The 25,377-nt window shown below is 34.7% G+C and overlaps 1 pseudogene; it reads right to left on the reverse strand.

Moving 5' to 3' along the window:
- Window positions 1-2,975: 2,975 nt before the first annotated feature.
- LOC100933297 lies at window positions 2,976-8,060 on the reverse strand (annotated as a pseudogene).
- Between the last annotated feature and the right edge of the window lie 17,317 nt (window positions 8,061-25,377).

The raw sequence follows: 25,377 nt of genomic DNA on the forward strand, positions 1-25,377 counted from the left end.
GAAAACAGAGTGAAGGGAAAATAAAGAATCATTGGACTGCCTAAATGCCATGACCAAAAAAAAGGACCTAGACATTATATTTCAAAAATATTTTTAAATTTCCTTATCTCTTAGAACTAGAGTGCAAAGTAGAAATAGAAAGAACCTTCCAGTAATCTCCAGAATGCAACCTCCAGATGAAAATTCCCAGGAACATGACAATCAAAATCCAGAGCTTTTAGATCAAAGAAAAAAATATTTCAAACAGTAAGAAAGAAAGAATTCAAATAAGGGCCATATATGATTTAGCAGCCATCACTACAAAGGAACAAAGGGTTTAGAATACAGTATTCCAAAACGCAAAGGATGTAGGCTTAGAGTCAAAAATAACTTACCAGAAAAATTGAATATAATTCTACAAGGGGGTTAATGAAATAAAAATTTTCCAAGTATTCCTGATGAAAAGACCAAAGTTGTATAAAAACTATGAAGTTTAAATACAGGAGTTAAGAGCAAAATGAAATGGTGAACAAAAATGAACAATCATGTACAATCATAGGAGACTATACATTTTTGGACATGTGCAATGTCCAATGCAGAAATGTGTTTTGCTCGATAATATGTTTTTAACATATACTGTTACTGTTTTTCTTTCATTCTCAAGGAAGAGGGAGTGGGAGAAAGAAAATGTGGGGTTTTGTTGACAGAGAGAAGGAAGGAAAGAGAATGAAAGAAAGAAAAAAGAAAGGAAGGGAAAGATAGAAAGATAAGCAGATGGATGGATAGATAAGCAGATAGATAGATAGATTAGATAGGGGGAGAGAGAGAGACAGAGACAGACAGAGACAGAGAGAGAGAGAGAGACAGAGAGACAGAGACAGCGAGAGACAGACAGACAGACAGACAAAAAGAATAAGACATGGAGTAAGGTGGCATATGCTTATAATCCTTACTATTGAGAAGATCGAGGGTGTTACATCCCTTTGATTTGTGACTTCTGAGCTGCAAAAGGGATAAAGTTTAATAAATGTGCATTAAGTCTGGCATCAATATGGTAGATGCAAGTTGTCTAAATAGGAGTAAACAAGTCCAGGTCAGAAATGGCACAGAGCAAAGCATCCTTTTCAATCAGTAGTGGTATTGGTTGGTGAGTAGTCAACTATACTGGGCTAGAAACCAGTCTCCAAAAAAGAAAAAGCTACTTGAATTCAAATTTTAATTCTACCACCAAGTTGTTGAATGATTTTGGACAGATATTTACCTTCACTGTACCTCTTTCCTCCTCTGTAAAATGGGAATAATAATACTTGCCACCTACCTACCTCCCACAGATATTGTGGGGTTTAATTAATATTTGTGAAATGCTCTGAGCAACTTGGAAAGAAGGGGTTTTTGAAAATGCAAGGTATTATTTAGACAAAAGGAAGAACATGATCAGAGAAGACTCTCAGAGAGTTATTTTGAGTAGCCTTTTAATGAGATTTTTTTTCCCATTGCTTTTTGTCTTACAAGTGAAGAAAAATTCATTAACAAGGTGAAATGTGCCGCAGGCTAATTGCCTTAATGAAGAAAACTTACTCTTTGTTTCATTTAATCTAGACATACTTTCTGCCCCTATAGGAACATTTTGGAATCTTGCCTTTCTCTAGGATACATCTCTCCTTGCAAGACCTCAAAGTCCCATAGCACTGGAAATGAACTCCATGAGAAATATGATAATAAAAATTGAGAGCTGTGGTTTAGGGAGTTAGCTTTAGGCTTGACAGCCAGAAATTTCTGGTTCCTGATCCTATTGTTATATCCTAGACCCAGTGAGATCAGTTTACTTTTTTTTTCCTTTTCCCCCCTCATCTGTAAAATGAAGATAATAATGCTCTCTGAGAACTCAAGTGGGAATTATCTATGTGTACTTGGGTCATCTTCCATTTGTTTTTCATCAGTCTCTGCAAAGACATAACAATCTCAAAGTCAGGAGGCACCTTAGAGGCCATATGTACAGAAATCTCTTTTATGACATTCTCAATAAGTGGTTCTCTAGCTACAGCTTGAAGACATGCAGTGCTGAGTTGGAGACTATCTCCTGGGATGGCTTATTCTACTATTAGATAATGCTTAGGGTTAGGACATTTTTACTTTCACCAACTGACCCCTAATTTTGCTCTAAGAGCCAAGCAAAATAAGTCTAATCTCCCTTCTATATGATAGCCTTTGAAATACTTAGAAAAGCTATGATGACTCTCCTACCCCACCCCCACCACCAGTCTTCTTTTCTCCAAACTAAAAAGCCCTATTTCCTAAAGCCTATCCTTATATGACATTACCTGACCTTTCCCCATTCCAGTTGCCTCATGCAGAATACATATTCAAGCTTGTGTTTTTCTTAACATGTGGCACTAGAAATGGCAGTTTTGCAGAATTTCACTTATTTTAAAACTAAACACTTATACTGCCATGCTGTGACCATAGAATTCTAAATGCAAAAGGATGAAAAAAAATCTGAAAAATTATGGAAACACTATAAGACTTAGTTTGGGAATGGTTGCTTTTTCTAAGTTTTGCTATCTGAAAAAATGAATAAGATTTTACCAAATCTAATAGTATTCAATTATGAAATATTGTGAACAAGTCAGGGAACTTCCTCCCTCTCTTCCTTCCTCCTTTTCCTTCTTCCCTTCTTCCCTCCTTACCATCTTTCTTTCCTCTCTCCTTTCCTTCCTTCCTTCCCCTCTCTTTTCTTTTCTTCCTTCCTTCTTCCCTTTCTTTCTCTCTCTCCTTTCCTTTCTCCCTCCCTCCTTTTCTTCCCTTCCTCTTTTCCTTTCTTTCTCCTTTCCTTTCTCCCTTCTTCCTCCCTTCCTTTCTTCTTCCTTTCCTTCCTCCCTTCCTTCTCTCTCCCTTCCTTCTTTCCTTCCTCCTTTTCTTCCCTCCCTTCTTCCTTCCTTCCTTTATTTATTTCCTCTCTCCCCTTTCCTTTTTCTTTCCTTCCTCATCTCCTTCTTTCTTTCCTTGTCTCCTTTTCTCCCCTCCCTCCCTTCCTTTTTTCCTTCTTCCTTCTTCATCTAAAAAAAGTAAAGCAAATATTTTTGCTAGTCTCATACAACTTATAATAATCCTGGGTTATAAAATATACCTAAATTGGATTTGGGTAAGGTGATTTTGACATGATTACTACTTCATAACTTCAGAGAAAAATAAAATAATTTAAAATGAATTAAAAATTAGGCCTTTTGTTTTTTCCCTTTGACTTTTGACTGTTGGGTCACCGGTATATTGTAATATCTTTTCCTCTTTTCATTTTGTTTCCCATTGGTTTGAGGTTTTGTTCTTGTCTTCTTTTTATATGTTGTTTTCTCCATCTCAGTACAGACTGTTGCTGCTGCTGCCACAGTCCCACCACTGCCTTCACCATCCACACCTCTCATGAGAGAGAGGGGCCAAAATGTCAAAAGATACGTTGGATGCCTCTCACAAAGGTGCAGCTTGTATCTGAAAGAGGATAGATGTGATAGGGGGCACAATAATAACAGTGCACACTTGTTAACTATAAAAATAAAGCCCTGAGTAGGGAGTAGGGAGGGGAAAGGAGTTCCGAATAGATGTGGCAACAGCAGGAGCCACTGTGGGGGTGGAGTAGAGGGGGTCCCACTGCAGCAACCATCAATTATATGGGCTGGTTTTGTTTTGTTTTGTGAGGGCTGAACTGAAGCTCAGCTGATGAGGGAGTGGGGGGGGGGTGAATAAGGGATTTTACCCAAACCAGTGATTCTGAATGGAGGTCTTGAGCTCAGTTGAGGGGGCTGAGGGAGTACGAGCTAGAAAAAGAAATCTTTGGGGCTCTGAGAGTGAAGGGGGATGGTTAGGGGGGCATTGCAACGATTGACGGAGGGGTAGGGGAAAGGAGGAGAATAGCACAATAATGGGAAAAAAGAGGCCAGGCTTTAGAGCTCTCACTTCTAACAATGATTCCCATGTGGTTCTCTTTATCTCAGCCATTCAGGAGTCAATAGAGGGATCTTTTTTATTTTCAACTCTAAGTATACAACCAATCTCCCCCTCCCACCCTTGCTCCCACCACACACACACACACACACACACACACACACCCTAAAAATTAGAGGTAGAAAGCAAGAAATTAGAAACCTCTTGGGAGATGGTTGCTTTAGATAGTATTTACTTTTAGTATACTTAAAATTTATTAACTCTGGCTGACAGAATTGCACCTAAGGATAGGAAGGATCATACATATCAACGCTCATTTCACTCTGCTCTCCTCCCCAAAGAGTCTGGACACTGCTCCTCTAATCCCCCCTTCCTCTATCTTGCCCCCCACCCCCACCTCCATTCTTCAGTGGATACCTCCTACGGTCATGAGAGGTTGCAGAGGGAAGGGGGCACTTGACTGGATTTAGAAAGATGTTAGTCACACTTGCTGCTTGCAACCTCTACTGCGGGTAAAGCAGAGGTCAGTGATCTTGTTAAAGTTCACCAGGATGAAGTGGTTTTCAGCAAGAAGAGCAAAACTAGTGTTGGAAAAAGCCAAACATAAGTTCCTGGCTAGGAGCTTGACATAGGGCAGCTGGGTGGCGTGGTGGATAAGGTACTGGACCTGGAGTCAGGGAAACTCATCTTCCTGAATTCAAATCTGCCCTCAGACACTTACTATCTGTACCTCTGGGCAAGTTACTTAATCCTGTTTGCCTCAGTTTTCTCATCTGTAAAATGAGCTGGAAAAGGAAATGGCAAACCATTCTTGTATCTTTGTAAAAAAAAAAAAAAACGGGGTATATCCTATTGAAAAATGACTGAACAAAAATTAATCCTTCTTTGATTAATCGTTAAAGTAAATTTAATATTCCTTTCTCCATGGGATCAAGGGTATCATTGGTCAAAAAAAGGTATCCAGGATAGGAATGGAAACAGAAAAGACCCTTAATGAATACTTGTGAAATGATTAATTAAACCAGATACATTGTGCTGAGATAGTGAAGAAAACACTACCTTAAAGAAAGTTATTAAATAAAAGAACAGGGAAGGAGAGACTTTTGATGGTCCCTGAAGAAAACATGCATGTATCAAGTGCTACTTCACAGCTATAGTGCCAGACACCATATTAAGTATTTTGCAAATATTTCATTTGCAATAACAGAAGATCAAGAAAGGAAGATTGCTGAAGTAAAAATTGTAATCGAGGTCTTCTCTAACATCCTAATTTAAATATCAGATGATCTAACTCATCTACATAGGGAAGAAGGGACCTTAGAGGCTCAATTCTTTCCTTTTAGAGATGAGAAACTATGGCCCATAGAAACTAGTTGAGACATAGCTGAGATGGGATTCTAACCCAATTCTTTCTGATTCGGGGCCCAACAGTTTCTCCCTTACACCATGTTACTGTTTTTCTGGATTCAGGATTAAGAAAGTCCAAGGCCCCAAAACTAAAGGGCCTAATATCTATATCTATAGACTTAAATTTTTTTTCTACTATTGATGTACAGCTTTTGAAAATATCCTTGTTTAATTAATTTACTTAAAGTAAATTTAATATTCCTTTCTCAGTGAAATCATGGATATCATTGGTCAAGAAAAGATATCCAGTATAGAAATGGAAACAGAAAAGACCCTTAAAGAATCCTTGTATATTGATTATTTAATTAAACCAGACACATTGTTCTGATTCAGAGGAGAAAACACTATGATGTTGAAGAAAGTTGCTGAATAAAAGATCAGGAAAAGAGGGACTTGATGGTCCCTGAAGTCTTTATTGGTACTAGAACTATGAACTTATATAATTAATAAATCAATCAACAACCATTTAATTAAGTGACCACTATGTGCCAAGTACTGTGCTAGATAATCTTCAATTCTAGCTGGGATAAGGGAAAAAATGAATGAAAGGATTTTGAAACAAAAGCAAAAAGATCTTTCCTTATTGCTGAGAAATGAGAACATGGAGTGACTAAACCACATTCTAACTAGTTGCATAATAATATTTATTGCAGAATAACAAAATCCTGATGTTTTGACGTAGCACTTTGAAGACTATGTCACAGGGTCATATGAACCCTTTTTTCCCAGAAAAAATAAAAGCACCTAGAGCACTGTAAGATTTCTATCAAGGTCACTTAGTCAAATGGTTTGAATTAGCACTATAGTCGTAGTCAAATGCCAATTTGAAATTTTGTCTGGTGTTGCTAATGAGACCTTTACCATTGTACTCTTTACTACCACCAGCTGTGATAGAGAGACTGACTATACTAGCCAAAGTGCTGATTGAAAGAGGTAATCGTGAGCTATGCTTGGGGAGCTGCTACTGTTCATGATCTTAACTAAATTGTTTTTACTTCTGTACATTTAAATGATTAGTTTCTGGAAGGAAATGAGCTTAACTAATGCAAAATTTTATCAGAGATGGGAGGAAAGTATTCTCCACAGTAATGCTGAGTTATTAATAAAATTCCTTCTCCTTTCCTATAACATGAGCAAAATACAAAGGAAAAACCAAAGTGTCAAATTAACACATAGAGGCCGAGCCTAAACTGACCATTGAAAGATCAACCTTATGATAACTCAATAAATAATCTGTGGTATTCATGATTTTTTGGGTCTCTGAAACTCAGATCTACAGTTTTCATTTTCTTGGTAGAGAGCACCATCTTGGTTTTTCTTATAATCTATTATTGAAAATGAGAAATCTCAACTAAGAAAATATACAGCACAAGTTTCTGCTTTGAATTGCTCAGAAAGTGGAGTTAGCTGACTATCAGAAGCAGAGATTTGAATAAATCCTTCTGGTATCACTAACTATATAGTATATACAGGAATTATATATTGTTCTTAGAATGGTGAAAGTTAGGAAGCAAGTTTAGTTGGTTGAACATGAGAGTTACTGTCATGAATATTCTGTAGTAAAATGATACAATAATTAGAGGAATGTTACCTGGTGTTATGGGATCACTTAAAATTAAAATTATTAAACTTTAGAAAAAAATTTGTATCAGCATAGAAAATAAAAGTCATTAAGAACTGGAAATTATGATTAATTTGGTATGAAGCCATTTGCTGCTTTGCTTAGTTGGTATAGCCATTTTCATTATTTACAAAGGTGATAGAAATTTTAAAATAATCCTAAAATATTATTATAAGATAGATTTGAAGAAAGAATGAAAATTTGGCAGTCATGTTAAATGGATATGGCCACGTAAAGTTAAATCTCCCCATCATACTGAGTAATGAACTTGACTGTGAAACACCTTTTGCCAAACATTCCAGAGAATAGAGAGGATAGTTGGGATATCAGATACATGTAATTTCCATTCTCTATCAAGGAAGGCAAGCTTATAGAATTGATTCCTGGATATCTCAGTGAGTTTCATAGATAAAATATAAAGAAAATCACAGCTTTGTTTTGTATTTCTTCTAAGCTGCCAATGATGACAAATAAAACGACATTTTTCCCCAAAGAACTGAATAAAAGTGGGGATGACCAGTGAGCCAAAGACTCTAAGTAAGGCACTGATGATCTCAACAACTGCTAGCATCTGGAAGAAATACATCGTGGTGTGGAATGTGTCATAGAGTCTTTTCCTAAGATAAATAGCCACTCTTTCATGTTGACAAGAATCTATGAGAATCCTTAGAACTGAACGAGATTATACATAAACAGGTATCCTCTCTTCAGGTTGACATAATAGTCATTTGGAACTCTAGACTCCGTCCTGATTTTGTTTTTCTGTTATTCTTCGACTTTCAGTTCCAATTCTGGGACAGACTGCTCCAAGCAACAATTAAAATCAAGGAACAAAAAAGTGAGCATGTTTCTTGTATGTCTCTCCCACCAATGATTCTCTTTCTTTTGCACTGTAATATTTACCTGCTTTTGGGTCAGCTTATGAGTCAGTTGAGGCTTCACAGTTTCTAGGAATTCCAGGCAAAATTAATATACATTGTCTCCTTTGGCACCATGGTATACCATTTCACAATTTCTTCTTTGGTAATTCTTTGATATTTCCAAAGGTATATGTTTTCATTGTTCTGGGCTCTCTTTCCCCTCCATCAACATATGTCACAACCTCTTCAGACCTTAACATACATTCTTCATGAAATGACGAGATCAAAAAAGAAAGAAAGAAAGAAAGAAAAATCATTATTTGGTGGTCATCCTTTTGTAGATGAAATTCTAGAATGTAGTTTAGGCTAACTCTCAGGGATCAGACATATGGCTGTGGCCAGGCCCCTTTGGGTAGGAAGCTTTCCTACTTTGGTAGGATCTGGGAGAGATCATGGTATATTAAAATAACCTTGAAAAACCCAGGGTCAGAGGCCAAGATAGCAGACTACCAGCCAGGACCCAACTGAATTCTCCCAATTTTTTCTTCTAAACAACTTTAAAATAACACCTAAACTAAAATTTTGGAACAGGAGAATCAATAAAAGATCAGAAAAGGACATTTTTCCAGTCTAACACAACTTAGAATGCCTGCAAAAGAAATCTAAAACTCCAGAGTGGATACATATCTAGAGCATGCAAAGAGTACCAGCAATGAGCCTTGGAGGCAGTTGCAATGGCAGCAGCAACAGCTTTGGGAGCTTTTAGTCCAGAGTGGTGAGGGGGTCAGACCACTGACCAGAAAGAGATTACCAGGGACCCTTTGCTGGCACTGTGTGCAGCTGACACTGATGGACAACTTTATTGTCCATAAGTCTTTCTGGGTTGTAGCTCCAGAACTGAAAGAAATGCTTCTGATAGGTTACAAGGGAGCAGTGACCTTGGTTGTAGTTCCAAGGCTAAGAGATGCACTACTACTTTTGGCTAAGGGAAGCCTGGACCCTTCCTGGGTAAAGATCAGAGCACAGACCAGGAAATCATGACCATTCCTTTCCCAGGATAATACCACCCTGGAAGTACTGAAAACCTGAAGATGCCCAGAACTAGCTCTGAAAACAGTAACAAGAAAAAGTATGAGGCCTGACACAATGCCTCCCCACCCCCAGGTAAGCAGAACCCAATTTAAACTTCAAAGTGAAGAAATAGGCTGGGGAAATGAGCAGACAACAACAAAAAAATAATTTGATTAAAAAAAAAGCACACTATGATGGCAGAGAAGATCAAGACATGAACTCAGAAGAAGACAACAATGTGAAAACAGCTACAAGAAAAGCCTCAAAGAAAAATACTAATTGTTCTCAAAACCAGCAAGAATCCCTGGAAAAGTTAAAGAAAAAGATGAAAGTAGTAGAGGCAAAATTGGGGAAAGAAATGAGAGGGATACAAGAAAAATTTTAAAAAAAGATTAATAGTTTGGTAAGAGAGGCACAAAAAAGCTATTGAAGAAAAATCACCAAAAAAGAGTTGACCTAATGGTAAAAGAGAAACAAAAATTCACTAAAGAAAAGAGCTCCTTTAAAAATAGAATAGACCAAATGGAAAAGGAGATATGGAAACTCACTTAAGAAAATAATTCCTTAAAAAATTAGAACTGGACAAGTGAAAGCTAATTATTCTGTGGGACTTTAAGAACAAAGTCAAAGTCAAAAAATGAAAAATGGGGGGTGGGGGAAGCAGTGTGGAACATTTCATTGAAAAAACAACTGACATGGGAAATAAATCAAGGAGAGATCACTTAATATTTATTAGATTACCTGAAAATCACAATTTAAAAATAGCCTAGAAATCATATTTCAAAATATTATCAAGGAAAACTGCCCCAACATCCTAAATATAAAAGGTAAAAAGAAATTGAAAGAATCTACTCATTACCTTCTGAAAGCATCCCCAAATCAAAACTGCCACATTCCAGAGTTCCCAGGTCAAGGAGAAAATATAGTAAATAGCCAGAAAAAATAATTTGAATATTTTGGAACCACAGTCAGGATCATACAAGATTTAGCACCTTCACATTAAAGGAGCAGAGGGCTTAGGACATACTACTATGAAGGCAAAGGAGCTAAGATTACAACCAAGAATAATCTATTCAGAAAACTTAGTACAATCCTTCAGAAGAAAAATGGATATTTAATAAAAAATAGAGTAGTTCAAATATTTCTGATGAAAAGATCAGAGATAAATAGAAAATTTAACATTCAAACAGAAGCCTCAAGAGAAACATAAAAAGGTAGACATGAAAGGGTAATCATAAGAGACTCAAAGAAGTTAAACTGTTTACATTCCTATCTAAGAAGATGATACATGTAACTCCGCAGATCTTTATCATTATTAGGGCAGTTAGAAGGCATCTATATAGATAAAGGGCTTGAGTATGAGTCGATTATGTTGGAATAATCTTCACAATAAGAATGTAGGGATGAGAAAGAGGAATTCCGTGGGAGAAAAGGGGAGAAAGAAGTACAATGGGACAAACTGTCTTACATAAAAGAAGTGCACAAGGAAGTTTTTATATTGAAGGGAAAAATGGGTGGCAGTGATAGTAGACAATGCTGGAACCTCACTCTCATTGGAATTTATTTAAAGAGTGGGAAGAATGTGTGTGTGTGTGTGTGTGTGTGTGTGTGTGTGTGTTTATACTTAGGTATAGAAAGCTATCTTAACCAATAGAGAAATATGGGGAAAAGGATAAGAAATATGAGGTGGAGACTTTTAAGGGGGAGGGTGGATTGGGGATTGAAAGCAAGACAGGCTTTTGAAGAAGGACAGGATAAAAAGAGAGAAGGAAAAACAGGAAAATGAGATAGCAGGAAATCTACAGTGAGTGATTGTAACTGTGAATGTGAATGGTATGAGCTAATACATAGAATAGAAGGAGATAATTAAATGTATTGGAAACCAGAGTCCAGCAATATATTTTGTGCAAGAGACCTGTATGGAACAGAAAGATACAAATTGAATTGAAATGAAGGTATGGGACAGAATCTGCTTCAACTGAAATGAAGAGGAAAGGGATAGTTATCATGATCTCAAACAAAGTAAAAGCAAAATTAGACCTAGTTGAAAGAATTATTTTGCTAATAGATACCATAGATAATGAAATATCATCAAATGATTTTACAGCAAATTTCTCAAATAAAGACTTCATTCCTCAAATTTATAGGAAACTGAATCCAATTTATTGAAAATAAGAGCCATTTCCCAATATATAAATTGTCAAAGAATATCACATTTCTCAAAAGAATTACAAAATATTTACAACCTAATGAAAGAATAATGTAAATCAATAATAATAAGTGAAATAAAAATTATAATAACTCTAGAGTTTCATCTCGCATCCTACAAATTGGCAAAAAAGTGACAAAAACAGTAACCGTATATATTGGAAGTTTTGTTGAATGATAGGCACATTCATATATTATTTGATTGAACTGTGAAATGACATAATCATTTTGGAAAGCAATTTAAATTTATATAAATAAAATAACTAAAATGTCTATATCCTTTGAACCAGTCTTACTGAACTTATATCCCAAGGAAATCACTATTAAAAAAGAAACTTCCCATATATTCCAGCTAGGCAGCTCAGTGGATAGAACACTAGGCCTGAAATAAGGAAGACTCATTTTCCTGGGTTCAAATCTGATCTCAGACAATTGCTAGCTATACTAACCTGGGCAAGTATTTAATCATGTTTGCCTCAGTTTCCTCATCTGTAAAAATGAGCTAGAAAAAGAAATGACAAACCACTCCAATATATTTGCAAAAAACAAAAAGCATTCCAAATCAGATATAACTAAAATGACTGAACATATGGTGTTCAACTGTGAAAAACTTACCTACTGTGATTAATACAATAATCCAACACTATTCTGGAAGATGTATGATGAAAAAATGCTACCCATGTCCACAGAGAAAACTGATGAATTCTGGGTATAAATTGAAGCATGATTTTCTTGCTTTCTTAATTTTTAATATTGCAATATGACTAATATGGAAAGGTTTTGCATAAGTTTATATGTTTAATGGATAGCATATTATTTTTGTTTTCAGTATATGAGGGAGGAGTGGAAGGGATGATGAAAATCTGGGACTCAAAATTTGATACTTAATTTACAAAAGCCAAGTTAGCTTATAATGTGCCTGAAGTATATAATATTCAAAGTTGTAAAGAATCATGGATTACCAGAGCTGGGAGTCATCTTAGAGGTTATATAGCCCAACAATTATTTCTACTCTACTCAGCCATTATATTTTACTTTGTTTTTATAGGAACATATATTCTATATTTCTTCTCCTCCAACTTCAAGAAATACATTTATCCTGACACTAACAGTGGGAGCAGAGATTTCTTCTGAATAGCAAATGTCCCTTAGATTATAGACCTTGCTTCAAACCCAAGGTTTATAATCATCAAGAAGGGGAACAATCCCTCTGAAATCATATACAGTCAATATAGTCAGATAATTTTCTCTGAAGCAGGAAAGTAATTTGTCCTTCCTAAACCCCCTCTTTATACTATTTATTAGACCATGATAAATGTTTTCCCCTCTATCATAGTTTCAAATACTTGTAGCCTCAACTGATTAGTTAGTGAGAATAGGAGATGTGAGAAAGAAAGAGTGGGAAATAACTTCGTTTTCCCTTGTTGTTTTGTTCATATCTAATCTAATCTTACTAACTTCAGGAGTTTTGAAAATCAAATCTGTACTCTATCATTTTAGTTCCTAACTATATACCATATTACGTTTTTCTTTAATTTGTCAAATATGTTGGGGTTTGCCTCCATAACTTGTATAAACCAAAGATAATATCATTTGCTTCTTGTATATACTTTGTAGAACCCAGAATAGTTCTAAATATGCAATAATAAATCATGTTTACCTAATTTATAAAGCACTTTCTTGCCAGCAATTTTGTGAGCAACGTAGCCTAAGTGGTATGATTCTCATTTTATAGAGTAGGAAAGTGAAACTCAGAAAGTGAAAAATCACTTATCCAAGGCCATACAACTCAGGTCAGAGTCAAACTCAGAAATATGTAAGAACTAGCTGATACTTATAAACAGCTGGTTGTTAAATTTTCAAAACGTTTACACTTTGGAATTCAGCAAACCCTACACAAATCAGGACTTGATTTATTGTTTTATTGATTGCTCAGTCTTAAGAAAATAATAAAGAAAATATTGATAATCTAAATTAAACTTAAAAGTATATCCTATACTTTTTTCAGAGAATTGATTGTAAGATATTTACTAGCATATCCCTAGGTCCAGAGTCTCATGACTCCAAGTTCAGCATTCTTTCCCTTGCACCATACTGGATACAAAGCAAGTACTTTGTATAGTTTTTTATTAATTGATTATGTAACAAATACCTTCTAGGTAGGATTTTGAAAATGCCTAAAACAGGTGAATTGTAGGAGGAAAAAACTCTTCAGAAAGGTTAGAAGACAATGTCAAAAGGACAGATCCAGGCTGATGAACCACATTTGGTAGATTCTCAGAGTACTATTAATGCCTTCACTTCGTCTTTCTCTTTGAGTTACATTTACCATAGCATGTGATCTAGGATACTGAGGGAGCACATACATCAGGCAAGAGTATGAGACATCACATTTCATTTCTTGGAAATTGTTATATATATGTTATTCAAATGTATTTTTAAAGTGAAGCTCTGCTCTAAATTGAAATATTAGTAACTCCAAGCAACTGCCACATTCATAGTGACTGAATCAGAATCACTACCTTAATGGGTAATGTAAATTCAGATTTATATCAACTCATAGTAGACAGGTAAAAGAGAGTACCTCCCTTGATGAGGAAAAGTATTGCTAAAGGAAATAATACTGGCCAGTGCAAGGAAAGCATTTCTAGAACCTCTTCCTTACAGTTCAGCTGGCAAAAGACCCAAAGGAAATAAATGATAAGAGAATAAATGTAGCAAACCCTAAGCCTATGAAATGACAGCAAACATCATGTATATTGTATATGTACATGTATATTAGTCCAAGTACTTTTCACAATATAAACAGTCTTCAAGATCACTACAATTGGAGTCACTTTGATCCATGACATTACATGTCCATATTAAAATCACCACCTTCAGTGCATTAACAATTTTCTCTTAGAATGAAATGTTCTATAAAAAGTAGTCTATCCTAGAGCTACTTTTCTCTCCTGTTGTCCCCTTTGGCTGTTCTTTCTTCTACCTTTTTTTTTAATCCTCTTTCCCTTCTTCCCCTTTCCCTTTGCTTTTATTTTTTATTTTCTCTCATTTCAATATTCCAAATGTTCTGTAATTCTTTAATAATAATAATACTAATAATAGTAACTAGTATTTTATACAATGCTTTAAGATTTTCAAATTGCTTTACAAATATTTCATTTTATTAATTCATGAATTCTACTATTATATTCCTTCAGAAAATCCTGGAAAGACTTATGTGAACTGATACAAAGTGAAGTCAACAGAACCAGAAGAATATTGTTCAAAGTAACAGCAATATTATATGATCAACTGTGATTTAGCTGTTCTTAGCAATACAATGATCTAAGACAATTCTGAAGAACTCATGATGAAGAAACACTATTCTCCTCAAGAGAAAAAGCTAATGCAGTCTGAATACAGATTGAAGCAAACAGTTTTTTTTTTTTTTGTGGGTTAGTTGATTTGGGGGGGGGCTGTGGTTTTGGTCTCTGTTTTCTTTCACAACATGACTAATATGGAAATATGTTTTGCATGACTGCACATGTATGACCTATATCAAGTTGCTTGCTTTCTAAGTGAAAGGAAAGGGAGGGAGAAAAAGAGAATTTGAAATTTGAATAAAAAAAATGTTAAAACTTTCTACATGTTATTGGAAAAAATAAAATATTCATAAAAATTTTAAAACTCTGATATTATCATCCCCAAATTACAATTGAGGAAACTGAAGTAGATAGCAGTTAAATTACTTGCCCAGGTAACACATCAAGTAATGATTGAGGCTGGATTTGAACTCAGGTTTATCCTGCACTCTGTCCACTACAACACCTAGTTGCAACTCAGCAGCCAGATCAATATTAATACAATTCTAGATATAGTACTACTTTATGTTTATTTATGTTATTCCGAACCCTATCACATTACAAGCACTTCAAGGGCAGGAACCACTTTTTATTTTTCTTTGTCTTTCCCAAAGCACCTAACATACTTGCTTTATAAAGTGGGTGCTTGATAAAAGTTGCTGAATTAAATTAGGATATTTTAAATTGAAAGAGTCTCTTGGCTGCTTGAATCTTGCAAATATCTCTTCTTCTGTTGCTAATAGTTTCTCCTACACCGGTACTCTCTAGATCAGAATTTCTGGGTCCTTTTTTTGTAAAAAACAAACAAACAAACAAACAAAAACTTGTATCTTTATTTTCCTTAACTTCTAAGAAATTTAGCATTTCCTTTAATTAGGAATTTTTAAAGGAGACATTATCTTTAAAAGGGTTCTATCGGCTTTATGAGAGTCAAGGATGTAACACACACATGTAGACAAGAGTTCAACTATTTGGGAAAAATTTTTTAAAGATGTTATTAAGAAGCATTTAGATGGCATAGTGGATAGAGTTCCGGGCTGGAGTCAGGAAGACTTGAGTTCAAATCCAGTCTCAGATGATTACTAGTTGTGTGATCCTGAGCAAGTCACTTAATCTCATTTACCTCAATTTCCTCATTTGTAAAAAGAGCCGAAGAAGGATACCCCAAACCACTCCAGTCTCTTTGCAAAGAAAACCACAAATGGGATCACAGAAACTATTTAAGAACAACAAATTCTAGATTATTCTTTTCTTATTCAGTCACTGAATCTCTCATTTTACCCAAGTTTATTTCTCTTTTACTGTTACCTTATTCTTTGTGGAACCTTCACTTTTTGATCAGTCATGTCAATCCTTGGTCAATCATGATTGCTGTTGTTATTTCTTGTCTGCCTTTCAGAAATGCAAATGAATTGCATTGAATTGTATTATATTTTTATATCTATGAAGCTTTCAGGGCTCTATTTTAGAATCCTGTGCTTGAGAGATTCTAGAGAATGCCAAGGAAATGATACGTTCTGTTGAGCTGAATTTTCCTAAAGTTAACCAGACAACCTCTGTTTTTCAAACCGATTCTTGCAAGCAATATATCTAAAATTAATATTTTAGTCTGTTTTCCTAAGAAAGAAAGTAGAATATGTGGGAGAATGCCTTTATCTTTGATTTTAAGGACCTAAGCATTGTATGTAGAAAAAAAATGTGTTTAAAAAATTGTGTTGTCCTTATAATGTTTCCAGTATCAATTCTCAAAGTAATTTTTGAACTAAATCAATATTAAAAAAATTTGTTTCCTCTCTTTTGTCATTTAGTCTTTTTTACTTACAGTTTGATATCTCCTCCATATACATTTTTTTAAAATTATGTCAAGGCTCTAGCTATTTGGGTTCCAGTTAAGGAATAATTTGTTTTAATTATATAGAAACTTTGCAGACCATTGGAAATTTACACATTTTGCTTGAAAACAAATGACTGCCTCATAATGACTGCCTCCAGAAACTCACCATTCTGCCATATTGCATTTTGCTACTTGGATTTTATATGATCATAATAGCTGGGGAGAGGAGGGAAGTACTCCAAGATTGTTTATTTTGCAGATGAGGGGTTTAGTTGTATAGTGAGATCCTTGTGGGTAAAGATAGTTTTATTCTTTGTCTCTTTTTTTGTTCGGTCATCTAGAATTGGGTATGACTCTTTGTGACTCCACTTGGGGGTTTTCTTGGCAAAACCCCAAAACCCAAAACTTTGTACTTTTATCCCCAGCCATAGCATGGTGTCTGACACAGAAGAGGCACTTTCTAAATATTTATTAAAGGATTGCTCAAAGCTGTACATGTAATAAGTAGCAGAGGTAGCTGGGCTTTATGATACAAGATGTGATCAATAAGGACCTTTTTGCAGAGTACTGTGCAGCTAAGCTGGGGAGAAAAAAGGTGAAGGATCTGATTGTTTCCTAACACCAAACTCATGCTTTTTAAAAAAAATATTCTATACTGGCTCTATTTGTTCTTCTTCCCCCTTTTTCTTTCCCTACTATTGGTATAATATTTTCTTTTTCTAGTTCTTTCGGTTACATGTCCAATTCATTGATCTGCTTTTTCTCTGTTTTATTGATGTAGCTTTTAGAGATATAAAATTTCCCCTAAGTACTGCCTTGGCTGCATCCCATAAATTTCAACATGCTTTCTCATTGTTGTCATTCTCTTTAATGAAATTATTGATTATTTCTGTGATATTTTTCTTTGAACCACTCATTCTATAGGATTAGATTAGTGTCCAATAAATTTTTAATCTTTGTTTCCATACATTGTTACATTTATTGACTATATTTTTATTGCATTATGATCTAACTTTGAATTTCAGGATTTCCAGTTTGATATTCAATTGGAGATTTTAATTTGTCCTTTTTCTAGTTTTTTTTTTAGTTGTATTACCAATTCATTGATGGGGTAGAACATTTTCTTCATGGGTAGAGACATTCTTAGTTTTGAATAACCAACTTACAAAGTTTTGCAATGTAAGATGTTATAAGTTGGGGACAACCTGTATCACTGAAGATTGTCATAGGGAGACAAATCAAATGTTTAAAATATATAGTTTGTCTCAGAGAAATTTTTTTTTTGTTTTCTAGGAAGCAGAGATTGAAAAGATCTAGAAAGATGTTGAGAAAGCAGGACAGCTAGATGGTACAATGGATAGAGCACTGGCCCTGAAGTTAGGAGAAAGTGTTAGTATAGATATAGCTAGATGTGGATATTTATAGATTGTCTAATTATCTTGTTGTTTGTCTAGACCAAAGAAAATGTTGAAAAAAAATGATGATGCAGATTAAACTTAAAATATGTCATAAGTACATGGGACTAATATGCATACCCACAATATTCAAAATATTCAAAAGCCTATAGAAGATACAAAAAGCTGTCAGTTCTTCATACAAAATATTCTTCACATGAGCAGCTTCCTTTGCAGTACTTTTCATCTCCTTCCCTTCTTTTGCATTTTTATAACTACAATTCTAGTTCAGGCTTTATCATTTGGATCAGTAGTGGTAAAGTCTCCTAGAAACCATACATAAAGATCCCTTCAGACTGCACATTGACTTAGAAAACCACAAATCAATATTATCTATATTTTATTGTATTTCTCTTATTTTTATAAATATTTCCTAAATAGTATTGTGGTCCTCAGGCCAGTGGCCTTCTGTTTGGGACTTCTGATCTTGTCCACTGCAGTAGCCATCTAACTGAGCTTACCCTGCAGCCTATACAAGACTGTTACATGTCTTCCTGAAACACTGAATTTATCACGTCACTCCTTGTCCCCAGCAAACACACCTTGAACTTTTTTACTTCTGTACCATGGATCTTGTCATTCCATTTGCCTAGATTTTTCCTCCTCTCTTCCTCCACTACCCCCTCTCAATTCCTTTCTTCCCTTTTCCTCCTCAGTCCCTCCTTTCCCCTTGTCTCTCTATTTTTATTTTACTCATCTTGGAGACTCAGTTTGTCTTTTCTAAATCTTAGACCATGAGTTTCTTGACAACAAAGCCTGTCTTTACCTCTCTTTGTATCCCCAGTCCTTAGCATAGGGACTAGCTCATATCAAGTGCTTAATAAAGACTTGATTGATTAATTGGAAGATGTACAGAAAACATCTGTTGATTTGGTATGATATTCATAAATATAAGTTGAATCTAATAACTGAGCCCTAAATCTGTGTCTTCAAAGAAACAAATAAATACTTAACATGCAGAATAAACTATATGCAGGTATAAACTGCAGGTTCTTAATTAGAAATTCCCTCAGGTCTAGGAAACTTCTCCTGCAGTACTCATAACTTCTTTCTGTTTTGGTTCTATTGGTACATTTTGCTGTACTAAATTCCAAGGAGAAAAAACACCACTCTCAACTGGTTCTCAATGCTGTATATGTCTTTGCCTTTCTTTTTTTGTCTGTATAGCATTTTGTTTTTTCCAAATCCATGTAAAGATAGTTTTCAACATTCATTTTTAAGACTTTGCCTTCCATATTTTTCTCATTTCCTCTCTTACCTCCCCTCCCCAAGACAGCAAGCAATTTAATATAGGTTAAATATGTTTTATATGGTTTAAAAATATTTCTAAATTTGTCATGTTGTACAAGAAAAATTAGACCAAAAAAGAAAGGACTGTGAGAAAAAAAACAAGCAAACGAACAAACAAAAAATATGTGAAAATACTATGTTTCATCTGCCTTCAGTCTCCATAGATCTTTCTCTGGTGCAGATCGCATTTTCCATCCCAAGTCTATGTCCTGTGAGTTGAGTGTTAAATTTTCATCGTGAGCATTCCTACCTCAGAAATAAACAAATACTACAAACCAGGGCTTGATTTTTCTTTGTTTTGTCCTGTTGATTTTTCTGGACTTAAGAAAGTAATAAAGTATTAATAATACAGTTTAAGTCTGTAATACACATTCATTTTTTTTCCTCCTGAGAGCCAGTTGTTAAACATTTACTAGCATACCCTTGGATGTAACTGAAATAGAATAAGGAAGTACACAAAGCAGAGTGCAAGGTACAAGTCAGGGTGACAATGAGCTCGTTCAATACTTGTCTAAACAATTTTAGTTTGAAAGCTACTTTCTTTACACAGCTGAAATAACTAGAAAGACCCTCCAAAATACTGTCACTTCATAATGGGATGTGGTCTAACAGCCTGAAGAAACCCAACAATGACATCAGCCTTTGTAGGCTTATTATCAGAACATCTCTAAGTTTTTTCTCTACCAACATCTGCCAAAGAGAGAAAAGAAAAGATTATATACATAAAAAGGGAATTACATACATTAGAAAGGAAACAAGTAAGTACTAGTGGATTCTGTATTTATTTCACTTAAATTTGGGACATTAACCTCATTCCATTTCTTTCCTTCCTTTCAAAAGTCTAAAAAGGAGCAAATATGGGTAAATTTCCCTTTCAAGGAAATACAGAATTTGTACTCAGACTGAGTTGCATGCTTTTATAGAGTTCATTGTTCTCTTCTAAATTGAAAACAAAACTCAGCTACACATTGGGTGTCAAATTTAGGCTCTATAAAAAGACTTCATTTTGCACTCTGGTTATAAAATAAATAAACAAGAGAGAATCTGAGCTCAGTTGTGGATTTCTCAGAAAGCTTTTGGTTGTTGTTCAGTTTTATTTTTTATCCTAGACACAAAAAAACAAATAAGATGACTATGTTCAATATACGAAGTAGAATAGAAAGAGAGGATTGCATATGAAACTTAAATTTCTATTATAAACCACTTTCTGTTCATTTTAATTATAAAACACATAACTTTCAAAGATGTCCAATTTGCTTGTGATTCCTTTGGGCATTCTTTTTGTTTTCTTCTGTGGGTTTTATCATTTTCGATAAACTAACTTTTATTTATATCTTGTGTTTTTAAATTATTTAAATTTCCCCATGTTTTCCCTCTTCCCTCTCTTCTAGTGAGCCATTCCATATAAGACAAAATTTATTTCTCTGTGTACTTGAAATAAAAAAATACTTTGATAATCCTCTTTTTTTATGACAGAATTTTTCTGTGTAATTTTTTTAAATGGCAGGGAAAGTCATTTAGAATCATAGATTAGAATTATAAGGGGGAACCACCTATTCTAACACTTTTATTTTACAGATAAAGAAACATGAAGTCCAAAAACTGTTAATGATTTGTCTGGTGTCACACAAGCAATCAATCAACAATGATTATTTATTAAACAATTACTATGCACCAGTCTTTGGACTAAGCAGTAGGGTGACTTAATCAAAAGTTAGACAGTTCCTGCTCTTGATGAATTTACATTCTATCAGAAGGCTCTAGCAGCAGGGGATGGGGTGGGAGGATCAGGTAAGGATTCATGAAGGTGTCACCTAAACTAAGCCTTGAAAGAAGTTAAAGATTCCAAGAGAGAATTCCAAGATTGGGCCACAGATATTGCAAAAGCACTGAGATAATAATAGCTAGTATGAAAATCGTATTTTAAGGTTTGCAAAGAGGGGAAGAAGGAAGAAGAGAAATTAAAAACAGAGTTTCTGGGTAATTAATAATCAATAATTAGTCTAGCTGTTAATCAATAAATTGGTGGTTGATGGTTTCTCTTGATAATCAAAGACACCTAATGGAAATACTAAATGCCTTAAACATTTTTAGAAAAGGGAATATTCTTAACAGGAGAAATCAACCTTGATCGGTAAATGATTAGAGTGGGTAGACATATTAATGAGTCTAAAAGTCTTCAGCTCCTGCTGCTGAGAAGGTGGCTTGATTATGAGACTCAGATGCCTCCAACAATCTGAACAAAGGAATCCATCTCTACTCAGACCCCTTTGGTTAGTTTTCTCCATCATGAGCTGGGCTACCCTAAACTCCAACGGAGGGGTGCCAAGACTTGGACAATGCTTTAGGGCTGAAATTCACCTAGATTGAATTCTGTTTACAGTCTAAACAAGTTGGCCTATCTTGTATGGGCATGTACTCTAAGAATTAGGACAATCTTATCTATCAGCCTTGTTCTTCTTGGTTATTAATATAATAGAAAAATAGTTTCCTCTTTCTCTCTCTTTGCCCTCCTCTCCCTCTTCCCTCTTTCCTTCTCTCTCTCTCTCTCTCTCTCTCTCTCTCTCTCTCTCTCTCTCTCTCTCCCTCTCTCCCTCTAAACATATGTAATTATACATATGTGACTCAGTGAATGAAGCACTAGACCTAGAGTCTGGAAAACTTGAATTCAAATCTGGCCTCAGACACTTATTAATTGTGTTGACTCTGTAAAAGATTGTTAATTTTGTTTGCCTCAGTTTCCTCATCAATAAAATGGAGATAATAATTGCACCTATTTCCCAGGATGACTGTCAAGATTAAATGGGATAATAATTGTAAAGTGTTTAGCATAGTGTCCGGTACATAATAAGTTCCTGAAGGTTTGATTCATTTTTATTTAGAAAGAGGAATATTCAGAGAACTTCACCATCTATAAGCATATTGCATTTTATTGTACTTTGCTTTATTGTACTCCATAGATGTTACATTGTTTACAAATTGAAGCTTTATAGTAACCCTGTGTCAAGTAAGTCTATTGGTGCTATTTTTCTAATAGCATGTGATTATATCATATTTCTGTAATATTTTGGTAATTCCCACAATATTTCACACTTTTTCATTATTGTATATTCTATGGTGATCTATAATCAATAATCTTCAAAGTTTTTATTGTAATTGTTACATGTAATTGTTATGAACCTCGCTCATGTAAGACAATTAATTTAATCAATAAATGTAGTGTATATTCATACTACTCCATTCCCCAGACTTTATGCCCCTCTCTCCCTCTCCTGAAATTAGACTAATTAATAATTCTACAATAACCTCTAAGTGTTCAAGAAAAAGGAAGAGTCAAAACAACAACTGTTATTGTTATCTTAATTTAAGCAATTACCACAGCCATGCTACCTTTCAGCAACCACCACCCAAATTACCAGCAGCCATCATTGAGGCAAGACCCTCCACCCAGAAAAAGATTAAGGCTTGCTAAAGGTTTAGATAATGGTTAACACTTTTAAAACAACAAAGTATTTTCAGATTCAGGTATGTACATTGCTTTTTAGACATAATACTTCCAGGGAAGAAGATGGACATTTAATGAAACAAATGAATTCCATTTTGTTTCTGAAGAAAAAACCAGAACTAAACAAAAAATTTGATCTCCAACCATAGAACTCAAGAGATGCAGAAAAGGTAAAAATAACTCTTGAGAATTGTATTTCTGTTGTGGATATACAAAAAGAATACATGTATAATTTGATTGTACTGATATAACATAAAAAAGGGAAGTAGATATGGAAAAGGGATGATGGCAGAATAAGGTGGGAAGGAGGGATAAAAAGAGGGAAACCACATCCCACAAAGAGGCAAAGGAAACTTATCATATCTGAGGGAATTTAGAGAGGGGGAGGAACATTGTGTGAATCTTACTCTCATCAGAGTTGGCTCAAAGAAAAAATAATTGACATTTGTTTTAGAGAAAATTCTCTCTCGCCTCATTAAAAACGGGGGAGAGGAAAAGGGAAAAGAAAAAGAGTAATAAGGGAAGGAAGGGGGAAAGACTCAAAGGGGGGGAGGGAGGGATTATAAAGAGGATAAGTATCGTGATACAAGAGGGGTACATAAGTTTAAAAGGGGGAAAGAGGGTTGGGGGAGGCAAGAATAAGTAAAGCACAATCTGGGGTTATTAGGATGGCAGGAAATACAGATTTAGTAATTCTAACCGTAAATGTGAATGGGATGAACTCCCCCATAAAGAGGAGGCAGATAGCAGACTGGATCAAAAGTCAGAACCCTACAATATGTTGTTTACAAGAAACACATTTAAAGCAGGGGGATACATATAGAGTAAAGGTAAAAGGCTGGAGCAAAATCTATTATGCTTCAGGTGAAGTCAAAAAAGCAGGGGTAGCCATCCTTATCTCAGATCAAGCAAAAGTAAAAATTGATCTAATTAAAAGAGATAAGGAAGGAAACTACATCCTGCTAAAGGGTAGCATAAACAACGAAGCAATATCAATATTAAACATATATGCACCAAGTGGTATGGCACTCAACTTCCTAAAGGAGAAGTTAAGAGAGTTGCAAGAAGAAATAGACAACAAAACTGTAATAGTAGGAGATCTCAACCTTGCACTCTCAGAATTAGACAAATCAAACCACAAAACAAATAAGAAAGAAATTAAAGAAGTAAATAGAATATTAGAAAAATTAGGTATGTTGGATCTTTGGAGAAAATTGAATGGAGATAGAAGGGAATATACTTTCTTCTCAGCAGTTCATGGAACCTATTCAAAAATTGACCATATATTAGGACATAAAGACCTCAAAATTAAATGCAAGAAAGCAGAAATAGTAAATGCTTTCTTTTCAGATCATGATGCAATAAAAACTACATTCAACAAAAAGTTAGGGGGAAATAGACCAAAAAGTAATTGGAAACTAAACAATCTCATCTTAAAGAATGATTGGGTGAAGCAGCAAATTATAGATACAATTAATAATTTCACTCAAGATAATGACAATGATGAGACATCATACCAAAATTTGTGGGATGCAGCCAAAGCGGTAATAAGAGGGAATTTTATATCCTTAGAGGCTTACTTGAATAAAACAGAGAAAGAAAAGATTAATGAATTGGGCTTGCAACTAAAAAAACTAAAAAAAGACCAAATTAAAAACCCCCAATCAAATACTAAATTGGAAATTCTAAAATTAAAAGGAGAAATTAAAAATATTGAAAGTAAAAAAACTATTGAACTAATTAATAAAACTAAGAGTTGGTTCTATGAAAAAGCCAATAAAATAGATAAGCCTTTGGTAAATCTGATTAGAAAAAGGAGGGAGGAAAATGAAATTAGTAGTCTTAAAAATGAAAAGGGAGAACTTTCCACCAATGAAGAGGAAATTAGAGAAATAATAAGGAGTTATTTTGCTCAACTTTATGCCAATAAATTTGATAACCTAAGTGAAATGGATGACTACCTCCAAAAATACAGACTTCCCAGACTAACAGAGGAAGAAGTAAATTGCTTGAATAGTCCCATTTCAGAAAAAGAAATAGAACAGGCAATTAAACAACTCCCTAAGAAAAAATCCCCAGGACCAGATGGATTTACATGTGAATTTTACCAAACATTTAAAGAACAATTGGCCCCAATGCTATATAAATTATTTGATAAAATAGGGAATGAAGGAGTCCTACCAAATTCCTTCTATGACACAGACATGGTACTGATACCTAAACCAGGTAGGCTGAAAACAGAGAAAGAAAATTATAGACCAATCTCCCTAATGAATATTGATGCTAAAATCTTAAATAAGATATTAGCAAAAAGACTACAGAAAATCATCTCCAAGATAATACACTATGATCAAGTAGGATTTATACCAGGAATGCAGGGCTGGTTCAATATTAGGAAAACTATCAATATAATTGGCCATGTTAATAACCAAATTAACAAAAACCATATGATCATCTCAATAGATGCAGAAAAAGCATTTGATAAAATCCAACATCCATTCCTATTAAAAACACTTGAGAGTATAGGAATAAATGGACTTTTCCTTAAAATAATCAGCAGCATCTATTTAAAACCATCAGTAAGCATCATATGTAATGGAGACAAACTGCAACCATTCCCAATAAGATCTGGAGTGAAACAAGGTTGCCCACTATCACCGTTACTATTTAATATTGTATTAGAAACGCTAGCTATAGCAATAAGAGCTGAGAAAGAGATTAAAGGAATAAGAATAGGCAATGAGGAAGCCAAATTATCACTCTTTGCCGATGACATGATGGTATACTTAGAGAACCCCAGAGATTCTGCTAAAAAGTTATTAGAAATAATCCACAACTTTAGCAAAGTTGCTGGTTATAAAATAAACC

This window comes from Sarcophilus harrisii, chromosome 3 (genome assembly GCF_902635505.1).
Source record: "Sarcophilus harrisii chromosome 3, mSarHar1.11, whole genome shotgun sequence".
Classification (NCBI taxonomy): Eukaryota; Metazoa; Chordata; class Mammalia; order Dasyuromorphia; family Dasyuridae; genus Sarcophilus; species Sarcophilus harrisii.